This window comes from Oncorhynchus gorbuscha, linkage group LG09, assembly GCF_021184085.1.
Source record: "Oncorhynchus gorbuscha isolate QuinsamMale2020 ecotype Even-year linkage group LG09, OgorEven_v1.0, whole genome shotgun sequence".
In the NCBI taxonomy this organism is placed as follows: domain Eukaryota; kingdom Metazoa; phylum Chordata; class Actinopteri; order Salmoniformes; family Salmonidae; genus Oncorhynchus; species Oncorhynchus gorbuscha.
The window spans coordinates 49,977,311-49,997,871 of NC_060181.1; the positions used below are offsets into that span (position 1 = coordinate 49,977,311).

Sequence of the window (20,561 nt, forward strand, 5' to 3'; positions counted from 1 at the left end):
TGCACAGCATTGGATGATGTCCATTTCCGTCCAGTTTGTAGGGGAGGTGCAGCCTTGCTAATGGTCTGGTCTTTGGAGTCCTTCAATGTCATCTGAAGTCTTACTTTAGAGCACTTGTACTCCTCCGTTAGACTTGTAAGAGGTAGTTCAAGGACCCCTTTGCCATAGAGGCCGATGTTACTCAGGCATCGTGGGACACCCAGCCATTTCTTCACGTATGAGGTAATGGTTCGCTCCATCTTCTCCACTGTTGTTATTGGGACCTCATAGACGGTGAGTGGCCACATTACCCGGGGAGAAGTCCAAACTGTAGGCACCAGAGCTTGAGCCTCCCAGGCAGTAGGGTCTTGTTGATGTTCTCAAGACCGTCGGCGATGTCCTGCCTTACTTGCTGCACTTGATCTTTATCCCGGAGGCTTTCGTTGTACCATCTACCCAGGCTCTTGATGGGTTGCTCAGACACCGTTGGTATCAGGTCATCTCCAATGCAGAACCTCACATCTTTAAGCTGTCCCTTGACTATGGAGATGCTTCGAGATTTGCTTGGCTTGATTTTCATCCGTGCCCACTTGATGTTATCCTGCAGTTTTGCAAGTAGCCGCCTGGTGCATGCTGCAGTGGTGGTCAGTGTAGTCATGTCATCCATGTATGCTCGGATAGGTGGGAGACGGAGCCCTTCCTTAGTTCTCTCACCACCGACCACCCATCTCGATGCCCTGATGATGACTTCCATGGCCATAGTGAAGGCCAGAGGAGAAATTGTACAGCCTGCCATTATGCCTACTTCCAAGCGCTGCCATGTTGTTGTGAAGTCAGGTGTTGTGAAACACAATTGCAGGTCTTGGAAATAGGCCTTTACCAGTGTAGTGATGGGTTCTGGTACGTGGAAAATGTTGAAGGATTCCCAGAGGAGTTCATGGGGAACTGAGCCAAAGGCATTGGCCAAGTCGAGGAAGATGACATAGAGGTCTCTCTTGTCCTTCTTAGCTGTTTGGATCTGGTGCCAAATCATACTAGTATGTTCCAGGCAACCAGAGAAACCAGGAATGCCTGCTTTCTGTACAGATGTATCAATGTACTTGTTCCTTTCCAGATAAGTGGACAGCCTCTGTGCTATTATACTGAAAAAGATCTTCCCTTCGACGTTGAGAAGGGAGATTGGTCGGAATTGACTGATGTCTGTCGCATCCTTCTCTTTCGGGATTAGCACACCACCAGCCCTTCGCCATGCCTTTGGTATTATTTCCTTCTGCCACACTATCCTCATGAGCCTCCAAAGAAAGCGTAGAACATCCGGTGGACCTTTTCCAGATGTTCTTCCAGTTCAGGTTTTGTAGTTTTTAGGATTCCGCACTTTTCCTTTGCGAAGAGATCTTTAACAAACTTAAAGGGGTTTTTATAGAACCGTGTTCTTGAGTGTTCCTTCTTCCTACGAAGTTTCCTTAAGTTTTCCGCTCTTCGCAAGGTTGCCAGCCGACATTTAATGTCTGCTTGGAGTAGCATGAGACCTTCTCTCTCTGCATCAGAGGCCTTCTTCCACTGCTTCCTCAGCTGCCTTCTCTCTCTGACAAGTATCTCGATCTCCTGCTGTCTCCTAGATTTGGCTGGTGCGGGAGGTGTCTTGCCACTTCTCCTTTCGTTTACGCCAAAGCGCTCTTCTCCGTAGTGGTAGATAATGTCTCCCATCCTTTCAAGCTTTTTCTCTGCTTTTCCTACCTGTTGTTCCAAGATTTTTGTCAGGTCGTTGTTGATTGTTTCCCACTCTCTCTTTTCAACGGCTTTGGGCCACTTCACACTCGGTCTGTGCCCTTTGATCTTTTCCTCTTTTAGAGGTCTCTGTGGTTGGGTGAGTTCATCCACCGGCATTTCTGTGCTTGTGTTATCCTCCTCAGTTACAGGGGTGCTGATGCTCTGCGAACTTTGGTTTGCGTCCCGTCGCTGTGCTTCATTCGACTGATTTGACTGGCTGCTTCGTAAGAAGTACTGGTCAATGCGAGGTCCCTGTCTCTGCTTCTCTAACAAGCACCTTTTCCTCCCTTGATGGATCCTTAACCCCCTTGCCGATGTTACTCTCTCCCAACCACAGCTGCACACCTGAAGTGTGTGTCCTGCTGCTGTTATGGTTGTCTCATGTGCTGTGTTCCTACTCGTAGTCGTTTCCGTTCCTGGGTCCGTAACCGTGTGATCAGTCGTTGAGCCATCTTGCGCCCCAGCTCTCGCAGGCTCTAGGGGTATGTTCCTTTGTTGACTTTCAGTAGCACTTAGCGGGTGTCTCCAACATACTGAAACAGCGTCGGAGACTGCCAACATGGGTAGCTAACCCATGACAGCCCCAGTGGGGTCTATTCCCTCCGGTCAGCTGTCTCTCCAAGCTGTCACACAGACTTTCCTATGTTGTCAGCTGTCCTTTCACAGCAGTCACTGGACTGGTCCAGATAATCAGAATCATAAAACACGGGACGAGATGTTAAAAACTGTCCATTGTGCCAATAGATGGAATGCACTCGCATGAGATTTGCCGTGATGTTGACAGAGTGTCATGGGAGGTTTATTTCTTAGACTGGGGTAAGATGTCAATTTTTGGGACACATCCTCAGTAGTGTGCCTTCGAATCAGTGGGTGTTTCGGCCTTTAATCACTAAACACCCTCATCAAAGGTGGCCAGCTAAAGGGTACCTCAGTTACCTTAGCTTTCTTGGGAACAGGAACAATGGTGGCCCTCTTGAAGCATGTGGGAACAACAGACTGGGATAGGGATTGATTGAATATATCCATAAACACACCAGCCAGCTGGTCTGCGCATGCTCTGAGGGCGCGGCTGGGGATGCCGTCTGGGCCTGCATCCTTGCGAGGGTTGACACATTTAAATGTTTTCCTCACGTCGGCTGCAGTGAAGGAGAGTCCGCATGTTTTAGTTGCGGGCCGTGTCAGTGGCACTGTATTGTCCTCAAAGCGGGCAAAAAAAGATGCTGGAGGAGTGCTTGACGCCATCTGTCAAGCATTGTGGAGGCAATGTGATAGTCTGGGGGTGCTTTGGTGTTGGTAAAGTGGGAGATTTGTACAGGGCAAAAGGGGATCTTGATTTTGCAATTGGAGCCAATTTCCTCCTACAATAGGACAATAACCCAAAGCACAGCTCAAAACTATGCAATAACTTATTAGGGAAGAAGCAGTCAGCTGGTATTCTGTCTATAATGGAGTGGCCAGCACATTCACCTGATCTCAACCCTATTGAGCTGTTGTGGGAGCAGCTTGACCGTATGGTACGTAAGAAGTGCCCATTAAGCCAATCCAACTTGTGGGAGGTGCTTCAGGAGGAATGGGGTGAAAATTCCTTCAGATTACCTCAACAAATTGACAACTAGAATGCCAAAGGTCTGCAAGAGTGTAATTGCTGCAAATGGAGGATTCTTTGACGAAAGCAAAGTTTGAAGGACCATTTTTTTCAATGAAAAATCATTATTTATAACCGTGTCAACATCTTGACTATATTTCCTATTCATTTTGCAACTCATTTCAAATATGTTTTAATGGAAAATGAGGACATTTAAGTGACCCCAAACCTTTACATATTATTTGTTACTTTTCGGGGTGGAAAAACACTTTCAGTGTCAACTTAAACCAGATATAAACTATGTAGAAAATATAGAATTGTGTAATTTTGACAATGAACCCTTTATCAACTTCCCCAGAGTCAGATGAACTCGTGGATACCATTTAAGTCTCTGTCCAGTATGAAGGAAGTTAGTTATTTTCACAAAACAATGCTAACTAGCGTTAATGCAATGATTGGAAGTCTATGGGTATCTGCTAGCAGAGATATAAAATGGTATCCACGAGTTTATCTACTTCTCAAGAGTCAGATGAAGAGCCTCATTGCCAAAATCCCAAATAATCACTTTAAAACAATTCTCTCAGCTCCATGGAGAAAATTGTAGCATTGCAGGAAAATGGCTTAAAAATGCAAACATCATTCTGATTGTCGTAGGTACTTGGTTATCTGCACAAACCCTAGCTAATAAGCTAAATAACCACACACACAGAGAGGATAGGTCATACATCGATTACTAATAATGTCATGAAAAGCCCCTAGTGGACTAACCCGATATGACAGCTGGCTACACAAAGGAAGGGGGTTGGGTTTGAATGAAAGAGAGTGAAGACTGAGGGACAAAAGGGATTGAATCTATTGGATCTTGAGAAGCTATGGTACAGTAAATAGAGTCTCACGCATTCTAATAAGCCCATTCATAAGAGGAAAATGCAATATATTTCCTCTGAGCTGCACTTTGATAGATGGGTCAAAGATGGAGAGATCACCATTGTCTTTTGAAGAATCTTTCTGGTCGTAATGTTGTAGAGCGAATAGGTTAAAGTACCCTGTTGTTCTTGAGATCGTCTGTCCTTTCCTAGGCCACGTACGTTTACAGCTGATATCTCGACGTCTAAGATGTATCACTTCTTCTTCAGTGAATAATCATTCAAAGTTCATACCAAGTTGCCATAATCAGCTTGCGCTGTATTCTAGCTGGTCTCGTCGAAAATTCTCCATTTCAACGTGGTGATCATCACCTCCACGTTGAAATTAGCCCTTTTAAACATATGGACACCAGTTCTCATGTCGTCGGGAACGAAGTTTGACTTCCACCAACAGGCTTTTGTACCAGGGGAGAGAAGGGCGTATTTTATAGTTCTAAACCAAAGTCTGTTCACTTGGGCATGGCCACTGAGTGGGCCTACATTTTACTATGAAACAATTATCTTATTTAGGAGGCTAAAATTACATTTAATCCTTTCACAAATAGTTTCAAATTTAAACATCTAAATTGCACAACAATACCATGTGAATCTGATTATTAGAATGTGTAGACTTTCCAAGATACAATTTATGTTGTCCAATCATCAGATATAATGTCCCAGAAACAAACTGATCTGACATCATATTCTTTAAGTACCAACGGACACTTTCAACTGGTTGTGAAGGGAAAATATTGTTCCATTCCCAAAACTTTTGATGTTACCATGGTATTTACTGGGGGCGGGGGGGTCATAAACCTCACCCAACAGGGCAACATCTTGACAGTATGTACATACTCAATGATAGGTACACCTTTAGCTCACATCTTGGCAGTAGTACAGTAGACTACTTTATCACTGACCTCAACCCAGAGTCTCTTAGAGCATTCAGTCAGTCAACTGACACCCGTATCAGATCACAGCAAAAATCACACTTCTTGAACAGAGCTATGGTCAATCATAAGGCATCAAAGCCAAAAGAACTGAATCATTTTAAGAAATGCTATAGGTAGAAGGAAAGTAGTGTGGAAATCTACCAAAAAACAATTAGGCAACAACAAATTCAATCCCTTCTAGACAATATGTTTCACTGTAATAGTGAAGGTGTAGACTTGGCAGTAAGAAACCTAAACAGTATATTTGACCTCAGCTTCCCTAGCAAATCTACAACTGTCAAGCAGACAACGTAAGGAAATTAACCATGACAAATGGTTTGATGAAGAATGCAAAAACCTATGAAAGAAATTGAGAAACCTATCCAACCAAAAACAGAGACCCAGAAAATCTGAGCATACGCCATCACTATAACACAGAAATACACCACGGAAAAAGAAGGTACAGCACATCAGAAATAATCTCAATGTAATTGATGAATCCATAGAATCTAACCACTTCTGGGAAAATTGTAAAACTAAACAAAGATGAGTTATCCAACCAAAACAGAGATGTATGGATAAACCACTTCTCCAATCTTTTTGGCTTTATAACAAAGAACAAACAGAAAAATATATACGTGATCAAATACAAACCTTAGAATAAACTATTAAAGACTACCAGAACACTCTGGATTATCCAAATACATGTAATGAACTACAGGACAAAATACAAACCCCCCCATTCCAAAAAGGCCTGTGGGGTTGATGGTATCCTAAATTCAATTATAAAATATACAGACCACAAATTGGTCCAATTGGCTTTACTTCAACAGCATCCTCAGCTCTGGCATATTCCCCAATATTTGGAACCCAGGACTGATCACCCCAATCCACAAAAATGGAGACAAATTTGACCAAAACAACTATGCATCAACAGAAACCTGAGCAAGTGTCAAATACGCTTTTTACCGAATTACCATACAACAGACCACATTCACCCTGCACACCCTAATTGACAAACAAACAAAGGCAAAGTCTTCTCATGCTGTGTTGATTTTTTTAAAGCTTGAGACTCAATTTGGCATGAGGGCCTGCTATACAGATGTATGGAAAGTGGTGTTGGGGGAAATAAAAACATACATTATAAAATCCAAGTAAACAAACAAGTGTGAGGTAAAAAATTGGCAAAAAAAAACCTTGCTCTCATGAGGATCACCATAGGGAAGGAAGACCCAGAATTACCTATACTGCAGAGGATACGTTCATTAGAGTTACCAGCCTCAGAAATTGCAGCCCAAATAAATGCTTCACAGAGTTCAACTAACACATTTCGACATCAACTGTTCAGAGGAGACTGTGTGAATCAGGCCGTCATGGTCAAATTGCTGCAAAGAAACCACTACTAAAAAAGGTACACATAAGAAGAAGAGACTTGTTTGGGCCAAGAAACATGAGCAATGGACATTAGACCAGTGGAAATATGTCCTTTGGTCTAGAGTCCAAATTGGAGATTTTTGGTTCCAACCGCCGTGTCTTTGTGAGACGCGGTGTGGATGAACGGATGATCTCCGCATGTATTTCCCACCGTAAAGCACAGAGGTGGCGTGATGGTGTTTTGCTGGTGACACTGTCTGATTAACAAACAAAAAATAATCAAGGCACTTAACCAGCATGGCTACCACAGTATTCTGCAGAGATACGCCATCCCATCTGGTTTGGGCTTAGTGGGACTATCATTTGTTTTTCAACAGGACAATGACCCAACACATCTCCAGGCTGTGTAAGGGCAATTTTACTATGAAGGAGAGTGAGGAGTGCTGTATCAGATGACCTGGCCTTCACAATCACCCGACTTCGACCAAATTGAGATGGTTTGGGATGAGTCGGACCGCACAGTGAAGGAAAAGCAGCCAACAAGTGCTCAGCATATGTGGGAACTCCTTCAAGACTGTTGGAAAAGCATTCCAGGTGAAGCTGGTTGAGAGAACGCCAAGTGTGCAAAGCTGTCATCAAGGCAAAGGGTGGTTATTTGAAGAATCTCAAAAATAAAAGATATTTTGTTTTGTTTAAGACTTTTTTGGTGACTACATGATTCTACATGTGTTATTTCATAGTTTTGATGTTGTCATTATTATTCTACAATGTAGAAAAATAGTAAAAATAACAAAAAACTTGGTGTTCTAAAACTTTTAACCGGCAGTGTATATCAACGAATCGGCCAGGGCACTAGAACAGTCTACTCTCCTGGCCTCACCCTACAAGAAACTGAAGTCAAATGTCTACTGTTTGCTGATGATCTGGTGCTTCTGTCCCCAACCACACAGCACTAACTAGCCCTGGTCATTTGGACCCTGCATCCACAAGCCTATAGGATTCCATGAAAAATGTTAACGTGTGAAGGTTACAGGTAAGCCTCCATTTCAATGGTATCCCATGTCAATGAGATAAGAGACCAGTCACCAGCTCTGGACAGCAGACACTGCATTGGCAGTAGCTTTCTTATCCATTCCTAAAACAAGACACCCCTCCAAAACACTGTTCTTACCTGCCACTACAGACATACAGTAATTGTGGTGTATGACACTGCAGTCACACTGCCACTGTTGCACAAGAGACTAAGCAGACACACACACTTTCTCTACATTCCCTCTCCCAAAAGGAGCCTATAAAATGAGGGATTGTCACAGCCAACTTCAGTTTACACAAAGATATCGCCCAGGCAGAAGTAGAACAGACAATATTTTCTCCACACACTAAACCTCAGTGGGAGAGCTGTTACCTAAAGGCCTTGTGTGGTTACAGGCATTTGGTACCATTAAGACCATTTCATGTTGGGAGCTATTTGACAACTGAGCCATGCAAAAGCCCATGTTCTGTTGTTATATATGAGCACATGTAATGATTAACGTGGGAGTAAGGAGGGTTACAGTAACAACATCCTCCCCATCTACGCTTACTGCAGAACCAACCACAATAACATCAGTCGAGTCTGCTACCGAAGACTCATTCGTTGAGGTAGCCAACACACTAGGATGGGTCTGGGCCATGGATATACAAGGCATTCGGAAAGTATTCAGACACCTTCCCGTTTTCCATATTTTGTTACGTTACAGCATTATTCTAAAATGGATTAAATAAAATGTTTTCCTCATCAATCTACACACAATACCCCATAATGGCAAAGTGAAAACAGGTTTTTAGAAATGTTTGGCCCGCGGTTGAATCTAATTGAGGAACTCTGGTCTACATTTTAAGGATGCATGTTGTGCCTTAACAATTAATTCATGACCTTGTTTTCAGCCCCCCCCCCACAAAAATGTGTGTGTCCAAGGCCTTGTTCCTGGCTCCCTCTTCTCTGAGGGACACAGTGGTTCTATTATTCCCTTGTGTTTCAGAGAACAGGATTAATGACCAGCAGCAGGGACATGAAAAGGTTGTCTACGTCTGTTTACATCTGTCCCTAGGACCAGTCTCTGGGAATAAACACTGTGTGTGTGTGTGTGTGTGTGTGTGTGTGTGTGTGTGTGTGTGTGTGTGTGTGTGTGTGTGTGTGTGTGTGTGTGTGTGTGAGAGAGAGGTTCTGTGTTAATTGGCAGAAAACGCTGTCACCCATCTGAAGCACTGTGTGAGCCAGGGACACGAGAACTACGGGACCAGACATGATGCACGCACACACCCATGCACGTCGCACCCACACACACACAATACCTGTACCTGTGTGCTGCACAGCCTGCGTGCTGATATATTGGGACTATTCAAATTCCTATCAAACAGTGAATGCCAAAATCTTGAATAGCTAGTATATTTAGCATTCACCCCTATAAAAAAATCACCCACTGGTAAAGTTATGCAAGGTTCTCCAATAACATTCAGTTGAAGTTTTATATCAAAGTAATCATACTTAACAAGTTTCGTAAAATAAAAGGTTACACAAGCAGGTGTCCTTCTGCCAACTTATAAAAACTCAACCTATAACTTTTGACCATTTTCACCACAACCATTTAGTGCTTATCGGAGTAAGCATTAAATGGTTTTAATGATCAAGTGGTTTACTTTACAATGACTTCAAACAATTGACCTTCCCGAAGAAACAAACCCAAAACCTCCCAGGCTCCATGCTGAGCTAGCGCTGCTGTCCCCCACCAGCACAACAAGTGGCTCAAACACAATTCTCTGAAGAAATAATGTCATATTGGCCTCTCCACTGATCCCCCTCAGCACAAGAGCATAACTGTACTTCACTGACTTCACTGCAGCCCCAGAGCTAAGGAAAGACTGGGTAGCAAGGCCTGGATCTAGGCCTTTAGACTAGGGGCATTTGACCATGCTTTTTAGTTCAGAACTAGGCTTAATCTGGATCAGGGAAACTGGCCCCTAGAGGTTAACTGTTGTCTCTATGAAGTTAAGAGGTGGTGTTTTGTTTGTTAGGCAACCTTGATCAGGAAAAGGCAATGATATCATAACCAGATAATGTCTCTTAAGAAAACGGGCTGCTCCATTGTGGAAGGTTGGAAACTTAACCACTAAATTATTCTTGGGATTTTGGCAATGAGGCTTTTTATCTACCTCCCCAAGTCAGATTAACTCAAGGATACCATTTGTATGTCTCTCGTCCAGTATGAAGGAAGTTTCTAACTAGCATTATCGCAATTGGCTCACAAAACTACCTCTAAATTCCAGCATACTGGACACAGATACATTAAAAAAAGGTATCCATCCACGAGTTCATCCGACTCTGAGGAAGTAGAAAAAGGGTTTCATTGCCAAAATACAGAACTATCCCATTAATAGTGCATTTATCTTCTTCTGTTCATTAGCTTAAACTGGTATTACCAGCCAAGTGCCACCTTGCCCGGGGTGCAATTAAATAGTCATAAATCCACCTAGATTTTATTTTGCCTGCTTTTCCAAGCATGTCCTAAGGATAACCCCTGAGTGTTATTTTTCAGCAAAGCAAGACCGCCACAATCCAGCAGTGATTGCGGGAAGCCAACTGTTAAGACAGGCCAGAGATAAGATTTGTAGGTGGCATGTGCTGAGGGAGAGCTAAACTAAAACAGCTAGTGTATACATCACTCCACATAACTAGTGAGTATGTTCTTAATCTGCCTGTTAGTTCAGGGCTGTAAGGCCCATGTCTGACTCAGCACTGCCTCTCTTAAAATGAGACCAGGGCCAGATATCCAACAAGTGGTGCTGCCTGATCCTGTCAGATCACCAATTATTTCCACTTTCACTACAAAATGTTCACATGTCCAACATATATATATTTTCAAACATTGAGTGTCTTCTTGAATGTTGCATCATGGCTGTTGTGTATAGTTTATCAAATCAAATCTTATTTGTCACATGCACCGAATACAACCGGTGTAGACCTTACAGTGAAATGCTTACTTACAAGCCCTTAACCAACAATGCAGTTAAGAAAAATACCAACGAAAAAGACATAAAAGTAACAAATAATTAAAACTTCTTAAGGTATAGGGGGCAGTATTTTCACTTTTGGATAAATAGCGTGCCCAATTTCAACTTCCTGCTACTCATGCCAAGAATATAAGATATGCATATTATTAGTAGATGTGGATAGAAAACACTGAAGTTTCTAAAACTGTTTGAATCATGTCTGTGAGTATAACAGAACTTATGTAGCAGGCAAAACCCAGAGGACTAACCGTTCCAATTTATTTTTTTTAAGTCTCTGTCTGTGCAGTGAATTCCCATTAGGAAACGATATTTCTTAGGAACTTGTTTTCAGTTCCTACCGCTTCCACTGGATGTCACCAGACTTTGGAATTTTGTTGAGGTTATTCCTTTGTGCAATGAAGAAGTATGGCCATCTAGGAACTTTGTAACACTGTTGAGAGTTGAGCAAGACTTGAAAAGTAGCTTGGTTTGAGGTCTTCCTGTATTGAACACAGATAGACCAGTCTTTAATTTGATTGATTATTAACGTTTAAAAATACCTAAAGTTGTATTACAAAAGTAGTTTGAAATGTTTTGGCAAAGTTTACAGGCAACTTTTGAAAAATTTTGTAGTGACGTTGCACAATTTGGAAGCTGTTTTTTTCTGGATCAAATAAATGGAAATTTTGGATATATATGGACGGAATTAATCAAACAAAAAGGACCAATTGTGATGTTTATGGGACATATTGGAGTGCAAACAAAAGAAGCTCGTCAAAGGTAAGGCATGTTTTATATTTCATTTCTGCGTTTTCTGTAGCAGGGTTGAAATATCCTACCCTCGGTTTACTGGTTGTGCCATCATCAGATAATAGCTTCTTACGCTTTCGCCGTAAAGCCTTTTTGAAATCTGACAAAGCGGCTGGATTAACAAGTTAAATCTTTAAGCCGATGTATAACACTTGTATTTTTATGAAAGTTTATTATGACTCTTTCTGTATTTTGAATTTGGCGCTCTGCAATTTCACCGGATGTTGTCGAGGTGGGTCGCTAGCGGGAATGCTTGCACAGAGAGGTTAAGAGCAGCAGTAAAATAAGAAAAGCGAGGCTATGTACAGGGGGTACCGGTACAGAGTCAATGTGTGGGGGCACCGGTTAGTCGAGGTAATTGAGGTAATATGTACATGTAGGTAGAGTTATTAAAGTGACTATGCATAGATAAGAGAGCAGCAGCAGCGTAAAAGGGGGGGTGGCAATGCAAATAGTCTAGATGTTCAGGAGTCTTATGGCTTGGGGGTAGAAGCTGTTCAGAAGCCTCTTGGACCAAGACTTGATGCTCCGGTACCAGTTGCTGTGCGATAAAGAGAGCAGTCTATGACTAGGGCCTTCCTCTGACACCGCCTGGTATAGAGGTCCTGGATGGCAGGAAGCTTGGCCCCAGTGACGTACTGGGCCGTAAGCACTACCCTCTGTAGTGCCTTGCGGTCGGAGGCCGAGCAGTTGCCATACCAGGCAATGATGCAACCCGTCAGGATGCGCTCAATGGTGCAGCTATAGAACTTTTTGAGGATAGGCTGTCTCATCGTTGTCGGTGATCAGGCCTACCACTGTTGTGTCATTGACAAACTTAATGGTGTTGGAGTCGTGCCTGGCTGTGCAGTCATGAGTGAACAGGGATTACAAGAGGGGACTGAGCACGCACCCGAGGGGTCCCGTGTCGATGATCAGCATGGCGAATGTGTTGTTACCTACTCTTACCACCTGGGGGCGGCACGTTAGGAATTCCAGGATCCAGTTGCAGAGGGAGGTGTTTAGTCCCAGGGACCTTAGCTTATTGATGAGCTTTTGAGAGCACTATGGTGTTGAACGCTAAGCTGTAGTCAGTGAATAGCATTCTCACATAGGTGTTCCTTTTGTCCAGGTGTGAAAGGGCAGTGTGAAGTGCAATAGAGAATCCATCTGTGGATCTGTTGGGCCGGTATGAAAATTCCAGTGGGTCTAGGGTTTCTGGGATAATGGTGTTGTGAGCCATGAACAGCCTTTCAAAGCACTTCATGGCTACAGATGTGAGTATTACGGGTCTGTAGTGATTTAGGCAGGTTGAATTAGTTTTCTTGGGCACAGGGTGGTCTGCTTGAAAGATGTTGGTATTACAGACTCAGGCAGGGAGAGGTTGAAAATGTCAGTGAAGACACTTGCCAGTTGATCAGCACATGCTTGGAGTACACGTCCTGGTAAACCGTCTGGCACTGTGGCCTTGTGAATGTTGACCTGTTTAAAAAGGTCTTACTCTCATCGCCTGTGGAGAGCGTGATCACAGTCATCCAGAACAGCTGATGCCCTAATGCACGTACCAGTGTTATTTGCCTCGAAGCGAGCATAGAAGTAATTCAGCCCGTCTAGTAGGCTCGTGTCACTGGGCAGCTCGCGGCGGTGCTTCCGTTTGTAGTCTGTAATAGTTTGCAAGCCCTGCCACATCCGACGAGCGTCGGAGCCGGTGTAGTACAAATTGATCTTAGTCCTGTATTCACGCTTTGCCTGTATGGTGGTTCGTCTAAGGGCATAGCAGGATTTCTTATAAGCTTCCGGGTTAGAGTCCCGGTACTTGAAAGCGGCAGCTATAGCCTTTAGCTCAGTGCAGATGTTGCCTGTAATCCATGGCTTCTGTTTGGGTTATGTACGTACAGTCACTGTGGGGATGAAGTCACCGATGCACATACTGACAAAGCCAGTGACTGATGTGGTGTACTCCTCAATGCCATCGGAAGAATCCCAGAACATATTCCAGTCTGTGCTAGCAAAACAGTCCTGTAGTATAGCATCTGCTTCATCTGACCACTTTTTTATTTACAGCGTCACTGGTGCTTCCTGCTTTAATTTAAGGAGGATAGAATCATGGTCAGATTTGCCAAATGGAGAGCGAGGGAGACCTTTGTACGAGTCTCTGTGTATGGAGTAAAGATGGTCTAGAGTTATTTTCTGTTGTTTAGATAAATGCATAGGCCCCGTTCCGTATTTTACCAGAGTCTGCTGTTCTAATCTGCCGATACAGCTGTATGTTATTCATGTTGTCATTCAGCCACGACTCAGTGAAACAAGATATTACAGTTAATGTCCAATTGGTAGGATGTACGTGCTTTTAGTTTGTCCACTTTATTCTCCAGCGATTGTACGTTGGCCAATAGTACCGATGGCAAAGGCAGATTAGCCACTCGTCCACCGGATCCTCACAATGGACCCCAATCTCCTTCCGCAAAATCTCAGTCTCGTTTTCCCTGTGAATGACGGGGATGAGGGCCTGTTTTGGGTGTCTGGAGTAAATCACTCTCGTCCGACTCATTAAAGAAAAAGTATTCATCCAATTCAAGGTGAGTAATCGCTGTTCTGATGTCCAGAAGCTATTTTCGGTCATAAGAGACGGTAGCAGCAACATTATGTACAAAATAAGTTAAACAAATAAAAAGAAAAAATATATTTTATTTTTTAAATAGCACAGTTGGTTAAGAGCTCATAAAAATCGACAGCCATTATGCTAAGTATTCTTCAGATACATATTCTATCCTACTGCTGCTAGCTACTGCTGCTGCTAGTTAGTATTGTGAGCATTGCATTGTTAAAAGCAATGATGTCATCTGAGCGAGAGACCTCGGTATATTGTTTTTGTAAAGTTCTGACAGTGTTTCATTGTAAAGTTTGATTTCATATAGTTTTGGATTTTGGATCCCGCGGCTCAGTTGAAGTGCACACTACTGCAGTGCATTCGGAAAGTACTCAGACTCCTTGACTTTTTCCACATTTTTTGATGTTACAGACATATTCTAAAATGGATTCAATTAAAAATGTCCCCCTCAATCTACATACAATATCCCATAATGACAAAGCGAAAACAGGTTGATTTTTTTTGCAAATTTATTTAACATAAAAAACAGAAATATCTTATTTAAATAAGTATTCAGACCCTTTGCTAAGAGACTCAAAATTGAGCTCAGGTGCATCCTGTTTCCATTGATCATCCTTAAGATGTTTCCACAACTTGATTGGAGTCCACCTGTAGTAAATTCAATTGATTCGACATGATTTGGAAAGGCACACACCGGTCTACGGTATAAGGTCCCACAGTTGACAGTGCATGTCAGAGCAAAAACCAAGTAATGAGGTCAATGGAATTGTCCGTAAAGCTCAGAGACAGGACTTTGCAGAGGTACCCTTCTGGGGAAGGGTACAAAAACATTTCTGTAGCATTGAAGATCCCTAAGAAAACAGTGGCCTCCATCATTCTTAAAATGGAGGAAGTAAGGAAACACCAAGACTCTTCTTAGAGCTGGCCGCAGGACCAAACTGAGCAATCAGGAGAGAAGGGCCTTGGTCAGGGACATGACCAAGAACCCCATGTTCACTTGGACAGAGCTCCAGAGGTCCTTTGTGGAGATGGGAGAACCTTCCAGAAGGACAACCATCTCTGCTGCACTCCACCAATCAGTCCTTTATAGTAGAGTGGCCAGACGGAAGCCACTCCTCAGTAAAAGGAACATGACAGCCCACTTGGTGTTGCATAAAGGCACCAAAAGGACATTTAGACCATGAGAAACAAGATTCTTTGGTCTGATGAAACCAAGATTGAACTCCTTGGCCTGAATGCCAAGATTCATGTCTGGCGGAAACCTGGCACCATACCTACGGTGAAGCACGGTGGCGGCATCATCATGTTGTGGGGATGTTTTTCAGAGGCAGGATTGAGGGAAAGATGAAGATGAACGGAGAAAAGTACAGAGAGAACCTTGATGAAAACCTCCAGAGCACTCAGGGCCTCAGACTGGGGCAAAGGTTCACCTTTCAGCAGGACAACGAGCCTAAGCACACAGCTAAGATAATGCAGGAGTGACTTCGGGACAAGTTTCTGAATGTCCTTGAGTGGCCCAGCCAGAGCCCGGACTTGAACCTGATTGCACATCTCTGGAGAGACCTTAAAATAGCTGTGCAGCGGCACTCCCCGTCCATCCTGATAGAGCCTGAGAGGATTTGCAGAGAAGAAGGTGAGAAACTCCTCAAATACAGGTGTGCCAAGCTTGTAGCATCATACAAAGTACTGAGTAAAAGGTCTTACTTATGTAAATGTGATCCATTTTTTAAAATGTTATACATTTGCAACAATTTCTAAATACCAGTTTTTGCTTTGTCATTATGGTGTAATGTGTGTTGATTGATGAGTATGATTTATTTAATCAATTTTAGAGTAATGCTGTAATGTAACAAAATGTGGAAAAAGTCTGAATACTTTCCGAATGCACTACACACACACACACACACACACACACACACACACACACACACCTAAAATTTCTAAATTCCATTATTTGACTTTTTTTGTGTGTGTGTCTTGGATATTACTGCACTGTTGGAGCTAGGAACACAAGCATTTCGCTACACCCGCAGTAACATCTACTAAATACAGTATGTGTATGCGACCAATACATTTTTATTTCAGTTAGAGGAACACAATTTTTTGTTTTAAAATACAATGTTTATATTTCAACACCTTATTGAAGTGACATCCCCTACTTAGCTGTTAGGAGAGGAGGCAGAAATCAATTATAAATCAAATCGAACAACAAAATAAAGGGACCAACCAACCAATTGCAGAGGACGATCAGATGGAATGTTTCCAAGATGCAATCAGAAAATGTCTTGGTGGTGCTAGTCAGTATTACACTTAAACTGTAATGACACTTGTACAGGGAAAATAATAAAGAGGGAAGCAACAGATGATTGAAATGGGTAGATTTATTTGTAATGAAACACTGATGGGTTGTGAATGAGATTATTAGGAATGTGCAGTGAAAATTCAAAACTTCCAAAAGAGCGAGCTAGTTCTCTCTGAATGAAGGACAGTATAAAAATGAAAGAAATGTATGCATATTTTAAAATTACACACACTAAGTAATGACCCATCAATATATTAGGTCATATAAAATATAAAAGGAAATAAGGAATAGATGCAAAGCAAACGCTTCAGGATTTCATTCAAAACATATTTTTAGATGTTGCATGTCATGTAGGCCTACAGTATAGTCTAACTTTTTGTCCTAAAATGCCCCTGGTGGCAGTACCTTTTAGCGTGCGTAAAAAGGAACCACGAACGCACCAAATAACAAAAATGTATTGACCATGTCTATGACCAATGCACAGAAAATGTCATATCACCAGTATCTCATACGATCAACATTATTGTAATGTGTGTTTACAGCCAGGCGACCCACTACAGTGCACCGACTCAAGTTTGCCAACAAAGCAGCCCATCACTAGGCTATATGCGTAATTTCATTCTGGGCAGTGGGCGCTCTCCAGAATTCATCATCAACAGCAAGCCAAAACTGGTTGAATGCATTCTTTGCTTTCACATTGCAAGATTATATTTCTGGAACTCGCATCTTGGCAGATGTAGGCCTATGTAGACTATTCTAAGCTATTATTCACTGTATAACATGATCAACTGCAATCATCAAGACTATGTTGAGCAAGTTAGCACATTCATTCATATAAATGGTCAGACTTGACGTTGGTGAATGAAGGCAGGTAGGCTGAACGATTTTTAACACCCTTCTTTTTCCCGATTGCACAAGAATGTAACCATAAACAAAAACAAAAACAAAAAAAATGCACATTTATTTTACGCACACAATTAATACTAGAAATGCAAAATATTAGGCTATATTTCGACATGCGCGCATGTCAAATATAGAGCATATTCTTGTTTTATCCTATGTCAAAATACAACATTCAACATTTCTATCAATAATAACATAACATATTCAGAATTTGATCAAAGACAGTAGAGTATGAAGATAGGCAGAAACTGATTCTTCAGTAGAGATCCACGATCACACTTGGCGTTGTCATGGCGATGTTAACGCTCGCGAAACTCATGCGCAGAAACACGTAAATGGGTCTAGCGGTCGTCTCGCGCCAAACTGCGCATGTGCAAGCTGTCAGATAAAGGCCCTCCTTCGATATGAAGTCGTTTCTGAATTAAATGAAAACGTCCGTTTGTCACCTTCAAGAGGCTGGAGTGTTCAACTACTTAATACATTGGCTCGAATCAAGGTTGTGCCTTTACATTTCAAGAACATTAACTAAGGAAGAATTACTCTCATTGAGTTGTCAAACACCAAACCTGGAACTGGTCTGTTGGTCTGTTTCGCAAGCGTTCCCGAAAGTCTTGCGATGTTGTGACTCTGGGTTTAGAAAATCTGTGATTTAACAGTCAGGAAGTGCAATTCAATTCACGGCATGTACCACAGTTCCAATACCGTTACAGTAACAATATAATACTGTCCACTTTACACTGAGATTAGGCAACTTGAATCTTGAGCAGCTCAAATATTGGAAAAATATACTTCACAGCATTAGCCCAGAACTGCCATATTTCTTTATATTTCATAGAGCTTGGACATAATGGCATCAAATTATTCACGAACTCAAGCATTCTAAAGACTAAAATACATAGCGTGAAGTTACACCGTTTAGCACTACTTACCAGCTTGCTACGGTGTGGGTACTGTAGTAATGTAACCCGTAGCGAAAGGGCCAGAAGTCCGCATTCCCTCAGCTGTGTCGCGGTGTGTGCAGTGCAGATCTTGCACTAAACAAACTGGGTGTGGGGGCTTTCCCTAAACCTTGTCAAACTGGAACTACGAAGCCACATTCAGCTGATGAGAACAACAAAAACACAATCTCGCGCTACACAAACACTCAGCGCCGCCGCACGAGACGTCAAAAGGATCCCGCCCCCTTTCCTCGTCTCCCATTGGCCTGGCTTGCTAGGACATTTTAAATAGATGGGACTTGTGAAGCAAAAGTTCCAACTTTAAATCTTCTTCATACTTCTTATTAATGGGGTTTACAAGGCAAGAGTCCCCACTTTAAATATTCGTCATACTTCTTATAATTACTACCTGGAAAATGATTCCTCTACACGTTTACCCAATTTCAGTTTATGTGACAACAAAAAAAGCAAGTATAGTGTACAATCTAAACTGCTGTGAAATATATTTTCCGTATTTCAAGCTGGTGTATAAAACCAAAAGATGCAAAAATGAAACTTAATCACGTGAATCATAGCAAGAGCGCACATAGAACATATCTACTATCTCTTCTTAGACTTTGTCAATGAGAATGACAGATCTATAATTGATATTTCTATGTGAATTGGGTCACCCAAAAAGTTACATATTGCAGCTTTAAGCTAAACACCTCATTCAAACTTTAAAATGTGTAGACCGGTCTAAAGGCCCTGTTGTGATATAATCAACTCCCAGACTTCCAACATACCTGACATTTTCACCACTTTCCCAGCACTTTAGAGGGTATAACACATTGGTATACTTCTCAGCTACTTAAGGGTGTATTTCAAGAAAACGTATTTCATGCGCATCAAATGTGAGGGTGAATTTCAAATGTTAACTGCTTGTAATTGATGAAGGAGTGGAATCAATGAAGTTCCTCTGCGGTGCCCTGAAATAGAACGAATACGTCATCAATTAAGCATTTTCAGAGTCTAATATGTCGCAAGAATTAATTATTAGGGCTGAAAATCACATTCTTCTTCTAAAAAAGAAAAAAAACACATTCAGATTGGCATAATTCGGTGACATTTTACTACCCATAGCAGTTTGCCAGTGGGTCGTTGACTGAGGTAGTGTGTCATGGCTTCTAGGCCTCCCTGGTGGGGGATGTTAGTATACTGTTAGTATACAGTGATACGTCAAAACAAGCCATAAACATCTCCCCATTGATATTGTGCATTGTCTTGAGGGTGTTAATCATGTCCATAGAATCACGTACATGTGCAAGGAGTCACACCACACTGGTTTTTAAAAATAAATCTATAAAAGCAGAAGTATTTTCAGTCAATGGAGGCCACAATAGGTCTCTCTGGTGGCTTATCCAGTCGTTTGTGGATTTTTGGTAAGGTATGAATGATGCTCCTGATTGGATAGTCTACTTTCATGAACTCATATTCTTTTTGCATAATGTTTCCACTTTCCATAGGAGACATCAGCTTGCAGTGAATCTCTTCTTTGAACAGTGGTGTAAAGTCAAGCTTTCTGATAGAAAGCGGTGTTGTCCATTGTCCCCGGATCTCATTCACATAGTCATCACGGTTTAACAACACCACAGCTCCGCCCTTGTCAGCATTACTCACTATCAAAGTGGAATCATTTTTTTAAATGTCAAATGCTTGCCTCTGTTCTTTAGGGAGATTATTGTAGACTCTGTATTCTCGTTTCTTATTCAAAATTGGAAATATTTTTCCACCAATCTGCAGTATGTTTCTAGGGAGGGATTTCTGTATCTGGTTGGACAAAAAGTGGATTTAGCTCAAAAAGTTTTTTTTCGTTCTATGGAAAATGTCATTCTACATTGTGTCACCCATATTCTGAACACTCATCTCACCCATACTTGACAAATCCACATTTGGAGTCTTATCATTTATGGGACAAAATAACTCCATAAGTCTCAATGTTCGAAATAATTTCTAAATCTCTATTATTATTAGAGATATACAAATGTTTTTTTGCACCCACTATGCATCATGTCCGCAATGGTCATGTGAGGTGAAATGTATATATTTTGGGATGTGAACACTCAGTGTGTTTGACCTGACGAAGATCCGTTTCGGATCGAAACATTGTCAATAAGCAGTGAATTTAACAGTAGCCTTCTTGTTCTATACTATGTTTAGAAAATAACCAATATTTTTCCCAACATGCAATCTGGGTTTTTACAAAGTGCAGGACAAGCCATTTAATCAGAATGCATTAGATAATGCCTACTTACATTTTGGAAGCTAATACAGTGCATTTAGTTTAACTATGACATTTACAGTATATTTGGAAAGTATTCAGACCCCTTGACTTTTTTTTTTTTACAAAACAGCCGTATTCTAAAATGGATTAATTAAAAACATGTCCTCATCAATCTACACAC

General features: G+C 41.8%; 1 protein-coding gene across 2 annotated transcripts in view; it reads right to left on the bottom strand.

Moving 5' to 3' along the window:
- Positions 1–19,303, bottom strand: part of LOC124043734 (transcription factor HIVEP3-like) — a 117,542-nt gene extending 98,239 nt beyond the window's left edge. For both annotated transcript variants that reach the window (XM_046362640.1, XM_046362639.1), the window contains exon 1: positions 18,109–19,303. The gene's annotated coding sequence lies outside the window, so the exon portion shown is untranslated. The remainder of the gene's footprint in view (positions 1–18,108) is intronic.
- Between the last annotated feature and the right edge of the window lie 1,258 nt (positions 19,304–20,561).